Source organism: Carassius gibelio, chromosome A9, assembly GCF_023724105.1.
Source record: "Carassius gibelio isolate Cgi1373 ecotype wild population from Czech Republic chromosome A9, carGib1.2-hapl.c, whole genome shotgun sequence".
Classification (NCBI taxonomy): Eukaryota; Metazoa; Chordata; class Actinopteri; order Cypriniformes; family Cyprinidae; genus Carassius; species Carassius gibelio.
This window is the reverse complement of record NC_068379.1, coordinates 947,312-968,707: the sequence shown is the minus strand read 5'-3', so window position 1 is coordinate 968,707 and position 21,396 is coordinate 947,312. Positions and strand designations below refer to the sequence as shown.

General features: G+C 42.8%; 2 long non-coding RNA genes across 2 annotated transcripts; one reads left to right on the top strand and one right to left on the bottom strand.

Moving 5' to 3' along the window:
* Positions 1-6,346: 6,346 nt before the first annotated feature.
* LOC128019395 (uncharacterized) lies at positions 6,347-7,450 on the bottom strand. Its single transcript, XR_008185140.1, has 2 exons — positions 7,305-7,450; positions 6,347-7,166 (listed from the first exon to the last, which is right to left on the bottom strand). It is a non-coding gene; the product is annotated as an uncharacterized LOC128019395 (long non-coding RNA).
* LOC128019393 (uncharacterized) lies at positions 6,671-7,378 on the top strand. Its single transcript, XR_008185138.1, has 3 exons — positions 6,671-6,789; positions 7,062-7,115; positions 7,255-7,378. It is a non-coding gene; the product is annotated as an uncharacterized LOC128019393 (long non-coding RNA).
* Positions 7,451-21,396: the final 13,946 nt, after the last annotated feature.

Sequence of the window (21,396 nt, the reverse complement as noted above, 5' to 3'; positions counted from 1 at the left end):
ACCAAAACCTCAGAACAACTTTATGATGTAACAGAAACTATGGACTCTCTTTTCTAGCACTTTAAATAAATTTGCTCCTTGACGCATAAGGAAGGTTAAGGAAAACAGTTTGACACCATGGTATAATGAGAATACTCGCACCCTAAAGAGAGCAGCCTGAAAAATGGAGCGCAGCTGGAGGAAAACAAAACTAGAGGTATTTCGTATTGCTTGGCATGAAAGTAACATATCCTACAGAAAAGCATTAAAAACTGCTAGATTTGATTACTTTTCTTCTCTTCTAGAAGAAAACCAATATAACCCCAGGTATTTATTCAATACAGTGGCTAAATTAACGAAAAATAAAGCCTAAACAAGTGTTGACATTTCCCAACACCACAGCAGTAATGACTTTATGAACTACTTTACTTCTAAAATCGATACTATTAGAGATAAAATTGCAACCATTCAGCCGTCAGCTACATTATCACATCAGACAGTGCACTATAGACCCCCTGAGGACCAGTTCCACTCATTCTCTACTATAGGAGTGGAAGAATTGTATAAACTTGTTAAATCATCTAAACCAACAATATGTATGTTAGACCTATACCATCTAAGCTGCTAACAGAGGTGCTTCCAGAAGTCATAGATCCTCTTCTGACTATTATTAATTCCTCATTGTCATTAGGATATGTCCCCAAAACCTTCAAACTGGCTGTTATTAAGCCTCTCATCAAAATAACACAACTTGACCACAAAGAACTAGTTAATTATAGACCAATCTCGAATCTCCCTTTTCTGTCCAAGATACTAGAAAAGGTGGTATCCTCACAATTATATTCCTTCTTAGAGAAAAATGGTATATGTGAGGATTTCCAGTCAGGATTTAGACCGTATCATAGTACTGAGACTGCTCTCCTTAGAGTTACAAATGATCTGCTCTTATCTGATCGTGGGTGTATCTCTCTCTTAGTTTTATTGGATCTTAGTGCTGTGTTTGACACAATTGACCACAACATTCTTTTGCATAGACTTGAACACTTTGTTGGCATCAATGGAAGTGCATTAGCATGGTTTAAATCATACTTATATGACCGCCATCAGTTCGTAGCAGTGAATGAAGATGTATCATATCAATCACAAGTGCAGTATGGAGTACCTCAAGGCTCAGTACTAGGGCAGCTACTCTTCACGCTTTATATGTTACCCCTTGGGAGAAATCATCAGGAAACATGATGTTAGCTTTCACTGTTATGCTGATGATACTCAGCTCTATATTTCTTCACTGCCTGGTGAAACACACCAATTTGAAAAACTAATGGAATGCATAGTCGATATAAAAAACTGGATGACGTGTAATTTCTTACTGCTAAATTCTGAAAAAAACCCCAGAGGTGTTAATTATAGGACCTAAAAACTCTGCTTGTAATAACCTAGAACACTGTCTAAGACTTGATGGTTCCTCTGTCAATTCTTTGTCATCAGTTAGGAACCTAGGTGTGCTATTTGATCGCAATCATTCCTTAGAAAGCCACTTTTCTAGTGTTTGTAAAGCTGCATTTTTCCATCTCAAAAATATATCTAAATTACGGCCTATGCTCTCAATGTCAAATGCAGAAATGTTAATCCGTGCATTTATTACCTCAAGGTTAGATTATTGTAATGCTTTATTTGGTGGTTGTTCTGCATGCTTAGTAAACAAACTACAGCTAGTCCAAAATGCAGCAGCAAGAGTTCTTACTAGAACCAGGAAGTATGACCATATTAGCCCGGTCCTGTCAACACTGCACTGGCTCCCTATCAAACATCATATAGATTTTAAAATATTGCTTATTACTTATAAAGCCCTGAATGGTTTTGCACCTCAGTATTTGAATGAGCTCCTTTTACATTATAATTATCTATGTATGCTACGTTAACAAAACTCAGGCAATTTGATAATACCTAGAAAATCAAAATCAACTGCGGGCGGCAGATCCTTTTCCTATTTGGCGCCTAAACTCTGGAATAACCTACCTAACATTGTTCGGGAGGCAGACACACTCTTGCAGTTTAAATCTAGATTAAAGACCCATCTCTTTAACCTGGCTTACACATAATATACTAATATACTATTAATATCCAAATCCGTTAAAGGATTTTTAGGCTGCATTAATTAGGTAAACCGGAACCGGAAACACTTCTCATAACACCCTATGTACTTGCTACATCATTAGAAGAATGGCATCTACGCTAATATTTGTCTGCTTCTCTCTTATTCCGAGGTCACCGTAGCCACCAGATCCAGTCTGTATCCAGATCAAAGGGTCACTGCAGTCGCCCGGATCCAGTACATATCCAGACCAGATGGTGGATCAGCACCTAGAAAGGACCTCTACAGCCCTGAAAGACAGCAGAGACCAGGACAACTAGAGCCCCAGATACAGATCCCCTGTAAAGACCCTGTCTCAGAGGACCACCAGGACAAGACCACAGGAAACAAATGATTCTTCTGCACAATCTGACTTTGCTGCAGCCTGGAATTGAACTACTGGTTTCGTCTGGTCAGAGGAGAACTGGCCCCCCAACTGAGCCTGGTTTTTCTCAAGGTTTTTTTCTCCATTCTGTCACCGATGGAGTTTTGGTTCCTTGCCAAACGTCCTGGCTTGCTTAGTTGGGGTCACTTCATCTACAGCGATATCACTGACTTGATTGCAAATAAATGCACAGACACTATTTAACTGAACAGAGATCATATCACTGAATTCAATGATGAACTGCCTTTAAATGTAATTTTGCATTATTGACACACTGTTTTCCTAATGAATATTGTTCAGTTGCTTTGACGCAATGTGTTTTGCTTAAAGCGCTATATAAATAAAGGTGACAATGGGGAGTAACCCAAAAACTTACCACTGCCAGTCATCCTCAAACTAATCTCACAGAGCATATTAACCATACGCTTAAAACTATGATAGCCTCCTACGTGAATGAACATCATCGTCATTGAGATCGATGGTTTGCGGAATTTCCGATTTGCCATTAATACAGCCTGGCATGAAAGCACAGATTTACACCTGCCGAAATCGCTTTAGGGCGAAAGCTGAAGGGACCAGTAGAGCGAGCTCTGTCAAGTCCACCTGACCCCAGTAACCTTGCTTATGCAGTACTGGAACGATATGAGAACCTACTGAAGTCGGTGAGAGAGAATGTGGAGCAAGCTCAAAGGAAGCAAGGGCATTATTATAACCTTCAGAGAAAACATGCTAAGTATCAAGTTGGGGAGCCAGTGAAGGTTTCATGTCTACACTAGCTTCCAAGTGGAAAGGTCCAGCCAAAATTCTGAAGTGTTTGGGTCCAGTTAATTGTTCTGTTGAATTCTTGGTTTACCCTAACCATCCAGACACTTTTCAAGTACAGAATCTGAAGCCTTTCCATGGTTATGTTAAGCCTTCCAATGAGGGGAAGGGTATGTTACAGTGTCATGAACTGGACATGGTTTTAATGGGTGTAGTTTTCTTTCTCACCACCAGGGGGTCATAGTGTGCTCCATGGGTGCTATAAAATCTGAGGAAGTAGTAGATTGAGATAGAGGTCCGCATGGTGTGCCTTGTGTTCCTTCTCTGCCCTGGGAGATCATCCTTATTGAGAAACTTGGTTGTTTGTTGCTCAATTAAGGATTTCCTGCCTTTATGGGCTTCCTGTTCCTTATTCATCAACTCATGCTATGGGAATAATGTGGAGGTGCTATCAATGAAGCAGAGACTGATGTGCCTGGGCCTATGGAACACTTCATGTTATGTATCCGGACTTTATCACAACAATAAGTATTCTTTCCAATTATAAGGGTTTCTGTGGTTTATTTTACCTTGGGTTAATGTTTGATTTCTACTATTGTTGTTTGTTTTATTTCTTTTTTGTTTTTGGTCATTGTATTGATTTGATTTGAGAAGGTCTGCCATTTAATATTGGTTATTCATTTATAGTGTCAATGGAAATCTTTGTAGAATAGAACTGTATTGACAAGTGTTGGTTTTGGATATGTTATGTTTGCATAAAAACGAACTTAACTGGCAAACATGTTTGAGATAAATCTTTATTGATGTAGCTGAGTGTAATATGAACAAATACAGTTGATCCCTCCTTTTAAAAATTGTATAGCTGTTTTTTTTTTTGTTTGAGAGACAGAGATCCAGTTATAATTTCATTCTTGCCTTGACAGGGAGCCATCCATGTGACTGTCTAAAAGTTAAGAAGATATCTCACTATGCTGGAGAGAGCTACCAAAGAAACATCCAGAAGGTGCGAGTAGCTCAGCAGCAGTGGGATGAAAAACACACCACTACTGACATTCCACCCATTCCCGAGTTAAGTAGTTTTGTTATGGTCAAACGAATTTCTAGGAAAGGTTTAGAGCCTAGGTGGGAAGGACCATATGAGATCCTTTTAATAACAGATACAAGTGTGTGCCTTAAAGGGAAGGGTGTAGGAACAGATAGATGGTATCATTGGTCACAAGTTAAGCCTTGTTTAGTGAATGAACAAAATGACAGTGATCGCTTATGGCCTGAAATTGAGCAATGTTCATCCAACAAAATATGCTAATAAAAAAAAAACAAAAAAAAACTTTTTATCACTAAAAATAAAACCAATGCCATTCTTTATACTTATTTAAAATTGTGATTAAAGTTTTTTTTTTTTTTTTTTACAAAAAACAAGTTAAGTAAACAAGTTTCACCCAAATTTAATTTTTCTTTTAATTAATGAAATTTGAACATTCTATTTTTTGGTAAATAAAGGATTTGCTATTAAAATTAAAACATGGAAGAAATATTGTGTGATTTATTTCTTTAAAAAGTTTTATTAATTTTTTCAACAGTAGTAGCAGTATCACATACATTCTACTAAATAATAGTCATATTTCTAGCACAATGTTTTCGTGTAAAAATTAACTTATTTTGACGGGTTGCCGTGAATACCTTGACACTGACACTGGTTTTACTCAAATGAAATGGTAAAATGCTTGTGAAGTGACTCAGGGAAGTTTTGGTGATGTTGTTTATGTATTTATGTCCTCATTGAGATTGCAGATGCTGAAATTACTGCGTTTCAGTCTATGCAACCCTCTACTGACATCTCTGCAATTGAATCGCCATTGGCCATTAAATATGTTAGTTTACTCACCAGACTGATATATAATTAGAACTTAAGTAATTAGAAGTAAACTTGATAACCTTGTTTAAATGCATATTAGTCAATTTAACTGAACATTTTAACTGGAATGGTGGAGGTGTTTTTTTGTCATTCAGTGATTCTGTAAAAAAAAAGGAGGTGAGAAAAACTATCAAGAATACTGATAAGATAATATTGATACGAATTCTAATAAGAAGAACTATAAAAACACTACTAAGTATTAATTAGCTGCTGGATTCATGAATATTAATCAGGTTTTGTGCATTCTTTCGAACTGATTTGCTGAAATCAAAACGAACGATAATAGGTCAGCGCCAGCCAATGAGACTGCCATTTGCGCATTAACTCCACACACTAACGTTATCGGAAAACCCAGCTATTTTTAAAAGCTGAAGACTTCCATAGATATGCCACTATTTTGACAGGAAAATACAACCAATAATAGTTTAAATGTAGTGCGTCAATTCTCTCTCTCGGTCTCTGTGTGTGTGTGAGAGAAAGCGACAGCAATCTGTGAGCCTTCACACTAGAGGTACATTAAACACAGGTGCGCTGTGCATCCATTGAGATGAACTGAACCACACAGATCGCCTGACTGAGAGTGAAACTTTAAAGCGCTCAGTCAGAGAGTGTTCGGCGAGTGAACATTTATCTGAGCTAAACTTATACTTAGCCTCCAACTCACACAATGGTGACTAAAATCTGAGAATTTATTAGCCATTGGCTAATATTAGACATCATTTAGTTGCCAGAAGGAAGATTTAGTAGCATATGCGAGTGATGTACTCGCAATGTAGAGGGTTGCTATGACACGTTCTGTGCAAATGAAACATTCCTCAAATTATTACAGTAACATTTATTTTAACATATTTTAAGTTATCAGTAAAATATAGACTATAAATTAAATTATCAAATGGTCAGTAATATGTTCACACGATATGTTGTGACGGGTAGATGAACCGGGTATCCCTCGCTAATCATCCACCCTCCTTATCCCGTTGTGCCACTTGTGCGCTTCTTGACATGGGTTTAACGACTTATAAACATTATATAATACACTTTTATATTAATGGTAAGGTACTTTGTCACACCCAGGGGCGGGCTATGCTTTGACTAAGCCACACCCCTTCTCAACTTCCACCTCGAGGAGGTCCCCAAAGCCAACCCAATGGCCAAACAACACGAGAACAAGTAAGTGATAAAACAATCTTTATTTAAATATTTAAAAATAGCTTGGGGAATAGGGAAAGGGCAATTAAAACTAAACTCTGACTCGGCCCTCCAGATGGGCTATGGCCGGGAAGAGGTCAGGGAGCAAGGGGGCCACGGGGATCCGGGGCGTGGGACTCGGGGCCCGGCCAGGGTCTTAGGTATCCGTAGCGCCCTCCTTCTTCCTCCTCTTCGCTGAATACAACTCACGGTAAGTACTGGTTCACACAGTTCGTTCTCGGGGTGCTCACTCTCTTTCTCTTCCTCCACAGGCAACGGCTGGGACACAAAGGCACAGTTAATTCGGCTTGGTTTTGCTCTCACCTCTTCGCTGATTGCAGCTCACAGTAAGTACTGGTTCACACAGTTCGTTCCTTGGGTGCTCACTCGCTTTCTCTTTCTCCACAGGCAGCGGCGTAAGTACAGGTTTCCTCGGTCTCTCCTCGTGTTACCCACTCTCCCTCCTTTTCTCTCCACAGGTATCAACTTGGGCACAATAGCACAGTTAGTTTGCTTTGAATGGCTCTCACCTCTGGGCTGGACACAGCGTACTGTAAGTACAGGTTTCGCTCTATTTCTCCTCGCGTTATCCACTCTCTCTCCTCCTCTCTACAGGTATCAACTTGGACACAAAACACAGTTACTCTGCTTTGGATGGCTTTCACCTCTGGGCTGGACACAACGTACTGTAAGTACAGGGTTCGCTCTATTCCTCCTCGTGTTATTCACTCTCTCTCCTTTTCTCTCCACAGGTATCAACTTGGGCACAATAGCACAGTTAGTTTGCTTTGAATGACTCTCACCTCTGGGCTGAACACAGCGTACTGTAAGTACAGGTTTCCTCTGTTTCTCCTTGCGTTACTCACTCTCTCTTTCCTTTTCTCTCCACAGGTATCAGATTGGACACAAAGCACAGTTAGTTTGCTTTGAATAGCTCCCACCTCTGGGCTGAACACAGCGTACCGTGCTATCTCCGGAGATCTGAAGCACGCTCACAACATATACTGTACTGAACTAGGCTAGAACCAGCAGTCTCCTTGTCCTCCCGCGACGAAGTGCGTGAAGGCGGGGGTTTATCTGACAGGACACACGGCAATACACAGCAACCCACAGCAATATACAGCACCACGTCAAAATTATAGGTTTTCACAGCACGAAGACTCACCCACCACACTCAGTGTACGAAAAGGACACCCGTCTTCCTTCACTTCAATTGGTTCGGATCTGGCGATGGAATATGCGGCCTAGCTAGTGATGTCGTCGTTGTGACTACTTCAATAAGTATTCCTTCGGCTCTCCCACCACGCTATATTAGGGGTAGGGCCGCCCTCCTCCTCCTGGAGAGATCTACACAACGCCAGGTCAATATACAGGGCACTTTCGGCTTGCTCTTAGTACTCACATCAATGCCGCTTCCAATCCCCTTTTGCACGTCGTCTCAATTCGCCGTATAATCCGTTCACTTCTCAACCTTTAAGGTTCGCGATGTCTTCACAATCATACAATTCCAGCCTGAGGGAGAGAGAGAGTTAGACAGCCACCAGCAGCGCACCAAGACGGGCACGACACAGTGCTTCACACACACCAGAAAGAGCTCCCAGACTGTGAAATAACTTGGCCTTAAGTACTGCCTTGTCCAGCGTATCCTCCAATCACCAACCGCTGTCCCTAACTAGGCACAGGTGCCTCGAATTCCCTGATTTTCCCAGGCGGCAAGGAAGTCGACCAGAAGTTGAAGTCGGCCGGGTGCCGCCATCTTGTAGCAGAACTTCACTTGCGTTAGCATTCCCATTTACTCCCATTCATTTTGGCGTCACTTTGACAGCGAATAACTTTACATCTGAGGCGTTTAAAGACTCCGTTTGTCCATTATTTATTTCTAAAGATACACGACAATGTATAAAGGGCTCCATTACCTTCTATGTTACATTATGGCCCCATATAAACAGTTTTTGTAAAAAATAGGCTAACGATTGCGTCATAACCACTCGTCTCTCTGTCGCATTACCGTACAGACAGGAGGAGAAGCTCGCAGGCAATTAACTTAATATGGCGTACTGGCGTTACATTTTGAAATACTATACAAAATAATTAATCAGAATACTTACTCCTGCTCACTCACGCCAAAGAACTTCCCGCTCAAGCTCGCCGTCTCTGCAAGATTAACGATGGCAGTTTGCACGCACAGCTACTAGAGGATTTACATCTGTCAGACAGGTTGCTGACGTCGTCAAGCTTCGTTTGAGTCTGCGCGTCAGAAACGGAAGTGCAAAAAAACGCTAAAAATGGGCTTCATTTGTTTCATTTGATTTCCAATGGGATCGCTGTGTCCATTTCTTTTACTGTCTATGGATTTTCCCTCTTACGGCGCTACCGGAAGTTCCGGTGTTCTGTTTTTCCGGTCCGGGCGGAAACACTTCCGGGCGGAACCAAACTTCCCGAATTTTGGTTCCGCCCCTAAAGATCGTCACCTTGTGACATTTACAATCAGAATTGATTGGCAAGCAGATGCAGTTACTTCTGTTTAATGCGGTATTGATTGCAATTGGTTTATACTTTCAATAAAAGTAGGAAGCAACATATAAAATGGCACCTAGCTTAGGCCGTAGCCCCCTCCCACGACCTCGATGAAGCTCTCTGTAGCAAAAAAAAAAAAAAAAACCTTAGCGCTGCAAGCAGCTGGACTTCAGGGCTTAAAGCATAATTCTGCGGTGTTAGCCTGGCAAGCGCAGGTCTGAGAAGGTCCAGCAGCTCCATAATGAGCTGTCTTGGGAGTCTATTTTTGTTAATATAGCCTCATCAGGCAAAATGTCAAAAGGGCTTAAGTTCTACCAGAAAGACTCGGACAAGATATTGTAACAATTCATCCATTTATTTATGACCCAGCAAGCTATATATATATATGGTAGTATTTGGCATAGGCCCCATCCATAAATAGCAGTCCGAGGGTACAGATTCAGTATTTCCTGCCTGAAGATGAAGGCAGGGGTGCAGCCAACCCCCTGAGGTTTTAGGAGGGACCATCCTGGTGGTGGTGGGGTGGTTGGAGGGGAAGAACATCCTGCGGTGCTAAGGAAGATGGAGAGAAGAAGCTTGTTATTGGTGAGGGAGGAAACCATCTTGGTGGTGGAGGGGTGGGTGGTGGTGAGTGAAGCGTTCAGCATCTGCAAACTCAGACAAGTGTAAGCAAAGGTTCTTTATACTTCTATTATTAGAACGTGATTGGACAATTGAGAAGGTAGGTGACGCTAACAATTGAGTCTTCCTGGCAGAACTTATGCTAAAGCTTTCATTTCTACCAGAAAGACTCAGATAATATATTGTAACAATTCATCCATTTATTTATGACCCAGCAAGCTATATATATATGGTAGTATTTGGTGTAGGCCCCATCCGTAAATAGCAGTCCGAGGGTACGGATTCAGTATTTCCTGCCTGAAGATGGCAGCCGACCCCCAAACACTAGTGGAAGAATAATTCCATTGGAATGGAGCCTACCCCCAGAAATGGAAAATTAATATACTTGTCGGCCGTCTATCTTGACGTACCTAAAATAAAAAGAAGAAATAAAATCGTTAGCAAACAACAAGCACGATAGACGTGAAAACTTCAATACTCGTGGTTTGACAGTTTATAAAAGGGTTCCATTTATTTATTTATTTATTTATTTTAAAATATAACATGTGACAAGCCACGCTGAGCCACACATAGATGAGGCCACGCTGAGCCACACATAGACGAGGCCACGCTGAGCCACACATAGGCAAGGCCAGGCTGAGCCACACATAGACGAGGCCGCGCTGAGCCACACATAGACGAAGCCGCACTGAGCCACGCATAGACGAGGCCGCGCTGAGCCACACATAGACGAGGCCAGGCTGAGCCACACATAGGCAAGGCCACGCTGAGCCACGCATAGACGAAGCCGCGCTGAGCCACGCATAGACGAGGCCGCGCTGAGCCACGCATAGACGAGGCCGCGCTGAGCCACACATAGATGAGGCCAGGCTGAGCCACACATAGGCAAGGCCACACTGAGCCACGCATAGATGAGGCCGCGCTGAGCCACACATAGACGAGGCCAGGCTGAGCCACGCATAGACGAGGCAGCGCTGAGCCACACATAGACGAGGCAGCGCTGAGCCACACATAGACGAGGCCAGGCTGAGCCACACATAGACGAGGCCGCGCTGAGCCACATATAGACGAGGCCGCGCCTGAGCCACACATAGACGAGGCCGCGCCTGAGCCACATATAGACAAAGCCCCGTATAGACCATATAAACCTGGCCCCAAAGGGCCGTACTGCTACGCGTGAAAACTATGCAGTGATATATGTGATGCCGCTAGAGCCACGCGAAGATGAGGTGATGCAGCACAATGCAACTAATTCATGGCACGATAGATAGAGCATGGCACCCCCACCAGTAGTTACATAGGAATTTACCTGAATTATTTTTGCAGAGCTTGCTGAGCTTCGAGGATGGTCTTTAGGTCAGGTCTTATGTAAGACTCGAATGCAGAGGAAGACCATCTTCCCAGGATCTTGATAGCTGCTGTAGGAACGCCGCGTTCTGCTGTTGTAGTAGCTGCTCCAATCCTAAATGAGTGTCCAGTATACAGGGAGGGGATAGGCTACAGTTTTTAAGGACAGAAACTAGATGAGATCTGAACCAGGTTTTAGAAAGAGGAGCTCCGTTAGAGAGTGAGAATAGGGGTGAGTGATCTGAGGATCTGGGGCGAATTTTAAGGAATCTAATCATAGATGAGAAGGGACAGAAATTATTGCTTATTTTGGATATTGTTATGGAAACACTAGAACCAGAAGAGTATTTTTTCGAGTGTTTAAAGGGGGGGTGAAATGCTCGTTTTCACTCAATATCCTGCTAATCTTGAGTACCTATAGAGTAGTACTGCATCTTTCATAACTCCAAAAAGTCTTTAGTTTTATTATATTCATTAGAGAAAAATAGTCTGTACCGATTTTTCCCGGAAAAACACGACCGACTGGAGGTGTGACGTGTGGGCGGAGCTAAATAATCACGAGCGCCAGTAGGCTTTTGCGTTGAGAGCGTTTGGAAGCTGTGACATTACCTTGAGGAAAAAACCATCATCCAAACCACAAACCATGGATAACAGTCAGATTCAGCCGTTTATTTATGATCCAGAATCAGATCCCGAGGCTGAAACTGAACGAGAGCACCAGCAGCAACGACTCGCTCTGAGCGGGGCTCGAACCCGGGTCTCCGGCATGGGAGGCAGACGCACTAACAAGGAGGCGAGATATTTTAAGCAGTTTTACTCACCGCCTGCGGTTCCAACACACGATCGTGAACCTTTTTCGTTGGGATTGCATCATCCTTAAGAAATAAACGATACGCAAATCCGTCGTCAAACTGGGCCTTGTTTGTAAAACACGCATCTTCGAAATGCAGGGAACAAACAAAAACACTTGCACAACTCCGTTGATGCTCTGTAAAAATAAACTTCATCCACTGGTCCCTTAACGCTGTTTTTTCTTTGGTAATCTGTGCAGGGTTGTCTTGCCCTGGCAACCAAAAACACACTCCTTTTGTGACATTTCGCGACGCTCTCGCTCTGATCAGTGATTGTCTGTGCTCAGCCTCTCAGTGCTCTGCTATACGGGAGCGCGCGCTCTTCCAGCAGACGTGCCCTTAGGACCCATATAAGGAAATTCCGCTCCATCTAACGTCGCACAGAGCCATACTCGAAAAAAACTTTCCGAAACTTGTGACAAACCGGAAGGAGGATTTTTGGAACAGAAATACTCCTTCAAATGTACAACTTAATTTTTGAAACTTTGTCCATGTTTAGCATGGGAATCCAACTCTTTAACAGTGTAAAAAACTCTGTATGCATGAAATAGCATTTCACCCCCCCTTTAAGAAAAAGTGTAAAGAAGTTAGGAGAGAAGTGTAAGTCAGAGATAGAAAGACCACGGACAGGATCAAAACATTTAGATGCTGAAGTGAATTCGCCTGGGCACATAAATCCATAGAAAGCAGTTAAGAACCGATTTTCGAAATTAAAAACAAGGAAAGAGCAAACAGTGGTAACTAGAATAGGAAATAAAGGAATCTGAAAGGAATAGCAAAACATTAGAAAAGAAGACCAAGCGGAAGTGTAAGCTTTGAAAGTTGAAGAAGCAACTCCCTTAGACACATAATGTCTATCTGATCTCTGCAAATCGTCTAATTTAACATAGTTGCTGATAGGGGAGGGCAGGGTGTTGGCTCTGTATTGGCTGAAGGGAAAAGCCGTCTGAACGTCTGAAAACGAAAGCGGAAGAGCCCGTCAGAAATAACGTTGCAGTGCCCTGGTATATGAGCAGCTTTAATTATAAAATTAAAAGTGACTGATTGCCAGATTAAACGTCTCAAAAAATGCTTGATCGTTTGGCACGATGACATGCCTTTATTGCTAATGGCAACAGTGGCTTCATTATTGCAAAACAGCAAAATGCGTTTCCTTGACCACTCTGAACCCCAGATTATGCTGGCAACAACTAGAGAATAAATCTCATAGAGCGCATAAGACACGGAACCTGATTTTTTCTTAGGAAATTCGTTTGGCCACTTCTCTGTGAACCATTGCCCTTGAAAAAACCCACTGAAGCCGACAGATGGGGCGGCATCGGTAAATAAATGTAGGTCTTCGGGGGATTCAAAGGCGTAATTTTAAAAAAAGGAAATACCATTCCAATCATTAAGCAACTGAGTCCAAAATTTTATATCGGAGAGACATCCATCATCTAACTTGATCGGATCGCTTAATTTTTTGACGGAATGAGCCATAGTTATCAGCCCAGAAATAAATGCTCTGCCTTTTGGTATGATGCTCATAGTGAAATTGAGGTGACCGAGCAGAGAGAGCATGTCTCGTTATGTGACGCAGCGTAGAGAGAAAAAAGATTCCAGAAACGACCTGATCCTTAGGAGTTTCTCTTGTGGCAGGGAAGCTTGCATTTTGACTGTGTCAAGAGAAATGCCTAAGAATTCTAACGAAGTAGAAGGGCCCAATGTTTTTTCGGCAGAGAGGGGAAAGCCGATGTCGCTAAATATTTGTTTAAGAATGCTAAGGATGGAAGATTGTGAAGATGGAAAGTCAACTAGCAAAAAATTGTCTAGTAAATGCAAAATGAAAGGAAGCTTACAGACGTTCAGTAGAATCCAACTGAGAGCTTCTGAGAGACTGTTGAAAATATGCGGGCTACTTCTACAACCGAAAGTGAGCCTCACAGCGAAGTAGAATTCTGAATTCCATTTCACTCCAAAATACGGCCAATCAGAGGGGTGAATTGGCATAGTTTTAAAAGTGTCGGTAATGTCAGCTTTGGCTAACCAGGCGCCATGACCAGCTTATTTAATTAACTGGATGGGGTTATCCACCCTGGCGTAATGAAGAGAAAAAGGTGTTAAGGGAATGCATTCGTTAACGCTAGCTATTTTGGAGGAATGTGGAGAAGACATGTCAAAGATTAGACATTTTTAACCGAAATATTTGCGAGTTGCGATGCCGATGGCATTAATCAGAAAAGGAGAAAAAGGAGGAGAAGTGAAGGGGCTGATAACACATCCTTTATTAACCTCTTTGTCTAAAAGAACTGAAACCACATCAGGTTCGTGTCTAGCAGATTGCAAATTTTTTGCAACAAAAGAGGCAGAAAGAGGAGAAAGGACACCCACCTGAAACCCTTGGGACAAACCAGTGATTAAATAATCAACAAATACCGGATCGGGGTGAGAAGAGAGGTAGCTTGAAAGGTTGGGAATATTTGGTTGGGGTGTTTATTCAAATTTTTTTCCTAATTAGGGCTTTCCCTCGGTGTGCAGGTTTGTACCGGCGTGGACAAACCGATTTCGGGTGTGGATCCTTGCAAACACTACAAATATGAGCAAATTTGCAATTAGGGAAAGAACAAACAGCCTCATTTAATTGAAAACAAAGAGGTATGTTATTGAATTTAGCCACAGTAGAGCGAACTCTAGAGTTTGAAGAGAGTCTTACATTTTCAGGACCGTGGACAGCGGCTGGATCGTTACTAGCAAACGCTTTAGGGCAAAATGAAGCCTTGTGACCGTGAGCGCTGCAAATTACGCAAGTTAAGCTTTTTTGGCCTCCGAAATGGCGTACGAGCAGTTCAATGTCGGTAACTGACCAGTCAAGTCTTGAATTAAAACGTGAGATAAAGGAGATTTCGCTGAGAAGGACTTGTGGTACTCGTAAAATAGAGTTCCCCCGTATCTTTGACTGAAGTCCGCCATCATTGATAGATAAAGATCTAGCTCTTCCCTTCTCTCGGGGTAGGTTTGACACTGAATGTGTCTGTAAATACTGAATGCAATGACTAATTCGCCAAACGAGAGATTGCGTTGTAAACGGGGATCGGAAGTTTTAAGAAGTACTGCCACGTCACCACAGTCAACCATTTTCCTGTCGGCAGCAGGCGAAGGAAGCAGTAAGGTAGGAAGATTAATGTCCTTACCTTGGATGATATTGCTTCTTAAATGGTTAGACACTGTTGCGGCGGCTGGTGGGACAAAACGCCTACCGAATGCTTGTGCTGGAGTTGCTGTGGAAAGGTTGAAGTTTGAGGAAGCCGGTGTAGCGGAGACATTTTGAAAAGGTGTCTGGATAGTGAGCTGAGAAGGTGGCGAGGAAGCTGAAGTTGATGGCATGCTCTGATCATTACTAAATCCAGAAGGAGGAGGACGAGACTGTGGAATAGCTGAGGAGTGTATTGCCGGATCTGCACTTGAGTGGGAACTGGTAAAAGAATGTTCGAGGTTAGTCATTTTTGATTGTAGGTCTTTGACTGTTTTAGAGAGATTTTGAACAGCAGAGATGAGATGGAAATTCGTATCGGTGGATTCGATAAATTGAGGTGGAGATGGTGCTCTGACAGGTTTTGATGTTCTTTTTGTGGGAAGATGATTTAGCCGTTCTTTTCCTTCCGGTCTGTTTTGTCTGTGTTGTCGATGTTGATGCTTTTGGAGTCGTTTGGGTAGGAACATGGGGATAGCCCAGCGTGTTATGAGCGAGAGAAAGTAGATCTTCTCTTGAGAGACCTTGGCTTATTGGTATGCCGGCGTTTTCGAGAGCTTTGTATATACTTTCCGAAGACCACTGAGCCCATGGAGAAGTCCGGCACTGTAAACTCAAACTTTGGCGAGCGGTAACAGGAGATGGCAGGATGATTTCGTTGTCAGAATCGGAATAATCGCAAATATATTGCGAGTCTTGAGACATGTTTTGTCGGCAACTGAACGCGAGCAACTGAGTGAAGCGTTCAGCATCTGCAAACTCAGACAAGTGTAAGCACAGGTTCTTTATAGTTCTATTATTAGAACGTGATTGGACAATTGAGAAGGTAAAAGGTGATGCTAACAATTGAGTCTTCTTGGCAGAACTTATGCTAAAGCTTTCATTTTTGCCAAATCAAAAAATTGACATGGACTAAACGGCGCCGTCTTTGTTTTAATACAAGGACAGGTTGCATCACTGCCATAGTTGGTCGCTTATTGGACAACACCATGCTTACCCAATTATAGATCTTAGTCATTTAGTGCCAAATTGTTTGCCAGATTTATTTATCAAAAGTGATTGCCAATTTAAATGCTTAGACTCTACAAAAGAGCCTAGGCTAATTATCACCATATTAGTTCTCTGATACCACATAAAGTCAACTACATAAATAGGCCTGTATCCATTGCGAACATATTTTATTATTAGTCTTAAAATGTCCTTAACATAAAATCATTGTTGAGCCACATTGTTAACATACCATAGTTTGACTTGTACTGCGCTGCTCTGATTTCTAAAGACTGCACAGTGGCGGTGACTAGCGTCTTGAGCTCAAACAACGCTAAGAGAGAGCTAATGAATGGTCCAGACCAACCTTATGAAAGTGTGACTTACAGAAGATATACTTAGCATACAAACGTGTCGGGAATCATGCCATAAGGTTAAGAGAGAGGTTAAGGAATAGGTTAAGAACTACTTAGCGATAAGAACGTTTTGGGGAACCGGGCCCTGGTCTTTTTTGTCAGGTCTGTAACGCATGTGTATTTCCCAAATCTAAAATGGCCTATAAAACATGTTCATAAATGGATACTTTACTGATGTTTGACTCTGTTTGGGATTTAGAAAAACATAAAGAGAGAATCTGTGAGGAATTTATATTTCACAGTCTACAAAATATTGTGTAGATGAAACTAAATAAAATTAATGCAAGTTTGCATTATTTAGTTTTTTTCTTCTTTTTTTGAGTTAAGGCAACTTCTTCTGAAATTAAGCTATAATAACTAATAAACTATAGCGCTATACAGTAGCCAACATTTGAAGTGGATCAAACCTTTCTTCTAGGTTCTAGGTGTTGACCCTTTCCCCCGGAGTTCAGGAGTAAGCTTGTCACGGTTGGTAAACCGTGATCTCGGGTTGTTTACACTTTGTGGTGAATTCTGTGTGTTCTGCGTCTGCACTGATTAGTTGTGGGCGTCTCCGTTAATTGTATCAGTAACAGCTGCCACTCATTACTCATCTCCTATATAATGGCTTGTCTCACGTCTTGTGTTTGTGAGATCGTTGTTTCATGTCGTTGTGTTACCCCCGTCTGGCTTCTGTGTTAGTTTGCGTTTTGGATCTCTGTGTTTTCCCTAGAACCTCATCCACTCTCCGCACGATCACTCAGCCACGGACACTTACCTTCGGCTCTGTTCCCCGCAGTTCCTGTGCCACTCTCTCCTGCTGCCTCACGCCGTCAAGACCCGGACTCCTCACCTACACTCCACTACCAGCTGGATTTCTCACCTTCCACCGTCTCCCTGGAGTGTTATCGCCTCATCGTCTTTGTGTGTCTTTGTATCATTCTCATCATCTCATTAAATCCTGTTAACTCGCATTTGTTTCCGGACTGTCTTTTCACCAGCCATCACAAAGCTGAAATCTACAGTCGGACTGTTTAACTGTCAAAAGCATCAAAATAAGTGAGGCCATTCACACGAAGAAAAATCGTAGCTACTGTGAACAGTCTTTATGATCCACTAGGATTTGCAGCCCCCATAAACCATACATGGAAAAGGATTAGTGCAAAACCAGCCCATACAGTGCCACATCTGGAGTTATGCGCAGCTGTTTCAGCTGTTGAACTTGCAGAATTGATAACCAGCGAAATGGACATTGATCTGCAAAATTGTACTGGGACACTTTAGCAATGCTTCTCGAAGATTCTATGTTTATGTATCTAACAGAGTATGGTACGGATCCCAAAAACAACTAACTCAGAACAGTGGCATTACATTGCTACCAGTCAGAACCCAGCAGACAATGCTACCAGATCAGTGCCACGGAACTACAGAAAACAAACTGGTTCTCAGGTCCAGCATTTCTATGTCAAACCTATGTAAGTGAACAAACTGAATATTAAGTTTTCATTTTAATTGACGCAGAATCTGACAGTGAAATCCAGCCTAAGATAACAAGCTTACTGACGAAGATCAAGAAATGTCAGCTAGGATCACACAGATTCAGCAGGTTTTCCAGTTGGAAATCCCTTGTGAGATGGTTAGCTGCTCTTATTCAAACTGCTAAAACGTATAAAACAAAAAGGTTCATGTGCAGGCTGGCATTGCTGCAAAATGATGCATTGTACAGTGAATTTTGCACAAGCAGAAAAAAACAAAATCATATGTGTTTAACAAGAGATCTTCCAAGAAGAATTTAAGACTTTGTACAATGGCAAAATGATCTCTAGTCAAAGTTCTATTAGGAGTCTGAAACCTATATTTGATGAGCAAGGACTAATTAGAGGACGCTTGTCAGACACAGACATGACAAATGATGAGAAACATCCTCTGATCATCCTAGCCAAGCATCACATAAGCACTCTCTTGATCAATCAGTACCATGAGAATGTAGTTCACCAAGAATGTCACTTTACAGAAGGTGCAATACACACTATAGGCTTATGGGTCATCAGAGCTAAGAAACGTCTCCAGTTTCATCAAAGACTGTATTGTCTGTAAAAAACTGCTGCAAGAGCAGAAAATGTCAGATCTCCCCACGGACAGACTAGTTGTGGCCCCACTGTTCACTTACGTAGGACTTGATGTTTTGGCCTCTGAAATGTTTTGTCACACTCTGGAGGCAACGCAGAAAGGGAGAGGTGGTACACATAGGCACCATACAGACTTTATTAGAGTTTGCTGATTTTACATCCGAGTTAGTGGTGGCTGCCTATGAAGTTTAATTGTTGTTGATTTTAGTATCTATGTTGTTAATGAAAAAGATTCATTGGGATCAGCATTTATAGACATTCAGAACTCTATTGGGATTAGACAACACGTCTCAGGACCTACTCATTGTCGAAATCATACTCTAGATTTAATACTGTCACATGGAATTGATGTTGATGGTTTTGAAATTATGCAGCCAAGTGATGATACATCAGATCATTATTAGTTTTGTGTAAACTTCATAAAGCTAAAACTGTAAATTATACTTCATTACAAGTATTGTAGAACCATCACTTCTACCACAAAAGACCACTTTTTAAATTATCTTCCTGATGTATCTGAATTCCTTAGCATATCCAAAACCTTGATGATGTAACAGAAACTATAGACTCTTTTCTAGCATTTTAAATACAGTTGCTCCTTTACGCTTAAGGAAGGTTAAGGAAAACTGTCTGACACCATGGTATAATAAGCATACTCGCACCCTAAAGAGAGCAGCCTGGAAAATGGAGCACAGCAGGAGGAAAACAAGACTAGAGGTACTTTGTATTGCTTGGCGGGAAAGTAACCTATCCTAAAGAGAAGCATTAAAAACTGCTAGTGTAACGAGGAGTCAGAGACATTCATATCCATGTGCGCTGTTTATTAAGAACTCGTAGTGATAACAGGCAGGCTTCAGACAACAGCGTCAGTGATATCAGAGACAATCAAAGACAGGGTCGATTACCAGGCTAGAATCGGTGCAGGTGGCAGACAGTAGACAAGTTGTGGACAGAGCAAAGGGTCAGTAAGGCAGGCAGCAGAGAATCGTCAGGATCAGAATAGTTCAAGGTAATACATGGGAAGGCAGGCAGGGATAAACGCTCAGAAATGTCAGACAGGCAAAACAAGACTTCACAATGTGTGTGTTTAGCTGCAGCTTAAATAGGGTGTGGAATGAGGAACACCTGGTGGTGATTAGTCCGAGGTACGGGGTCACTGGTTAATGTAGTCCATAAAAATGTCAGTATTCTGTTGAAGGGGAATACTCCCCCCCCCGGGAGCGGCTCCCAAAGCGCGCACGATCTGTGTGCCGAGGTCTTCCATGGGGTCTGAGAGCAGGTCGGTCGGGGTGGTCTCGATGGTATTCTGTGGTGAGGTTGGGGTCTAAGATGTCCTGAGAGTTAACCCATGAACGTTCCTCTGGGCCATATCCCTCCCAGCCGACGGGGTTTTGTAGGACCCTGCCTTGGCACCGTGAGTCGAGCATAGCTCGCACCTGATAATCTCCTGGATGACTTTGAGCAGACCCACGTACCTCAGCTTGAGCTTCTTGCAGGACTGCCGGAATCGAAGATCCTTGGTGGAAAGCCAGACGCACTGACCAGGAGTGAACTGAGGGCCAGCTCTGCGGTGATGATCCACCTGTTCCTTAGCCCTGCGGACCGCACGTTGAAGGTGGACATGGGCTCCGTTCCAAGTCTCCTCGCTCCTTCTCATCCAGTCGTCAACTTCGGGGAGCTCCGAGGGCTCACCCGACCAGGGAAACAAGGGTGGTTGGAAACCCAGCACACATTGGAAGGGAGTGAGGCTGGTAGCTGGCTTTCGAATGGAGTTTTGGGCATACTCCACACACAGAAGGTAACGACTCCAGTCTGCCTGATTATTTTGACAGTAGGTGCGTAGGAAGCAGGTAAGTTCCTGATTTAGGCATTCCACCTCCAGAGGTCAGGTTGACGTTGAGTTGCTGGCAGATTGTTTTCCATACCCGGGAAGTAAACTGTGTCACTATGACACTATGTCCTCTGGAAGACCATAGAACCTCAAGACATTCTGGAGAAGGACTTCTGCTGTTTCAAAGGTGGTGGGCAGTTTGGGAAGAGGAACCAGATGGCAAGATTTGGAGAAGCGGTCAATTATGGTGAGTATGATGGTGAAACTGTTGGAGCTGGGCAAGTCAGTAACAAAGTCGACAGCAATATGAGACCAGGGTCGTTGAGGTAAGGGCATAGGTTGGAGAAGACCTGTTGGCTGTTGATGTGAGGTCTTTGTGATGTTGCAAGTGTTGCAGTCTTGAATGAACTGAGTGACGTCCGTCTGGAGAGAAGGCCACCAGAAACGATTGGCCACCAGCTCTATAGAAGCGTTTATGCTCGGATGGCCAGCGCTGGGAAATTAGTGTATCCACTATATTACTCGTGGTTGGAGCTCGGCAGGAACATAGATACGTTCAGGTGGACACTCGGCTGGTACATGATCGTGAACCTGAGCCTCAGAGATCTCCATCATGATTTCCCATTGGATAGGTGCTAGAATTACAGTAGAGGGAAGGATGGTCTCAACAGCATTAGTTTTGAGCAGGTGATCAAACTGTCGCGAGAGGGCATCTGCCTTGCCATTCTTGGCTCCAGGTCTGTTGGTTACCTTGAAGTCGAACCGGGAGAAGAATAATGACCATCTGGCCTGTCTGGGGTTGAAGCGTTTGGCAGCACGGACGTACTCCAGGTTACGATGGTCGGTGAGTACCAGGAAAGGTAGTTTAACCCCCTCCAGCCAATGACGCCACTCCTCAAAGGCAGCCTTCATGGCTAATAGTTCCCTGTCTCCAGCGTCATAATTTCTCTCAGCTGGGTTTAACTTGCGGGAGAAGAAAGCACTTGGAAACAGTTTAGGTGGGTTACCGTGGCGTTGTGAGAGGATTGCACTAATGCCCGTGTTGGATGCGTCCATCTCTACCATGAACTCCAGCTCCAGATTAGGATGATGCAAGATGGGAGAGGTCGTGAATCGTCGCTTGAGT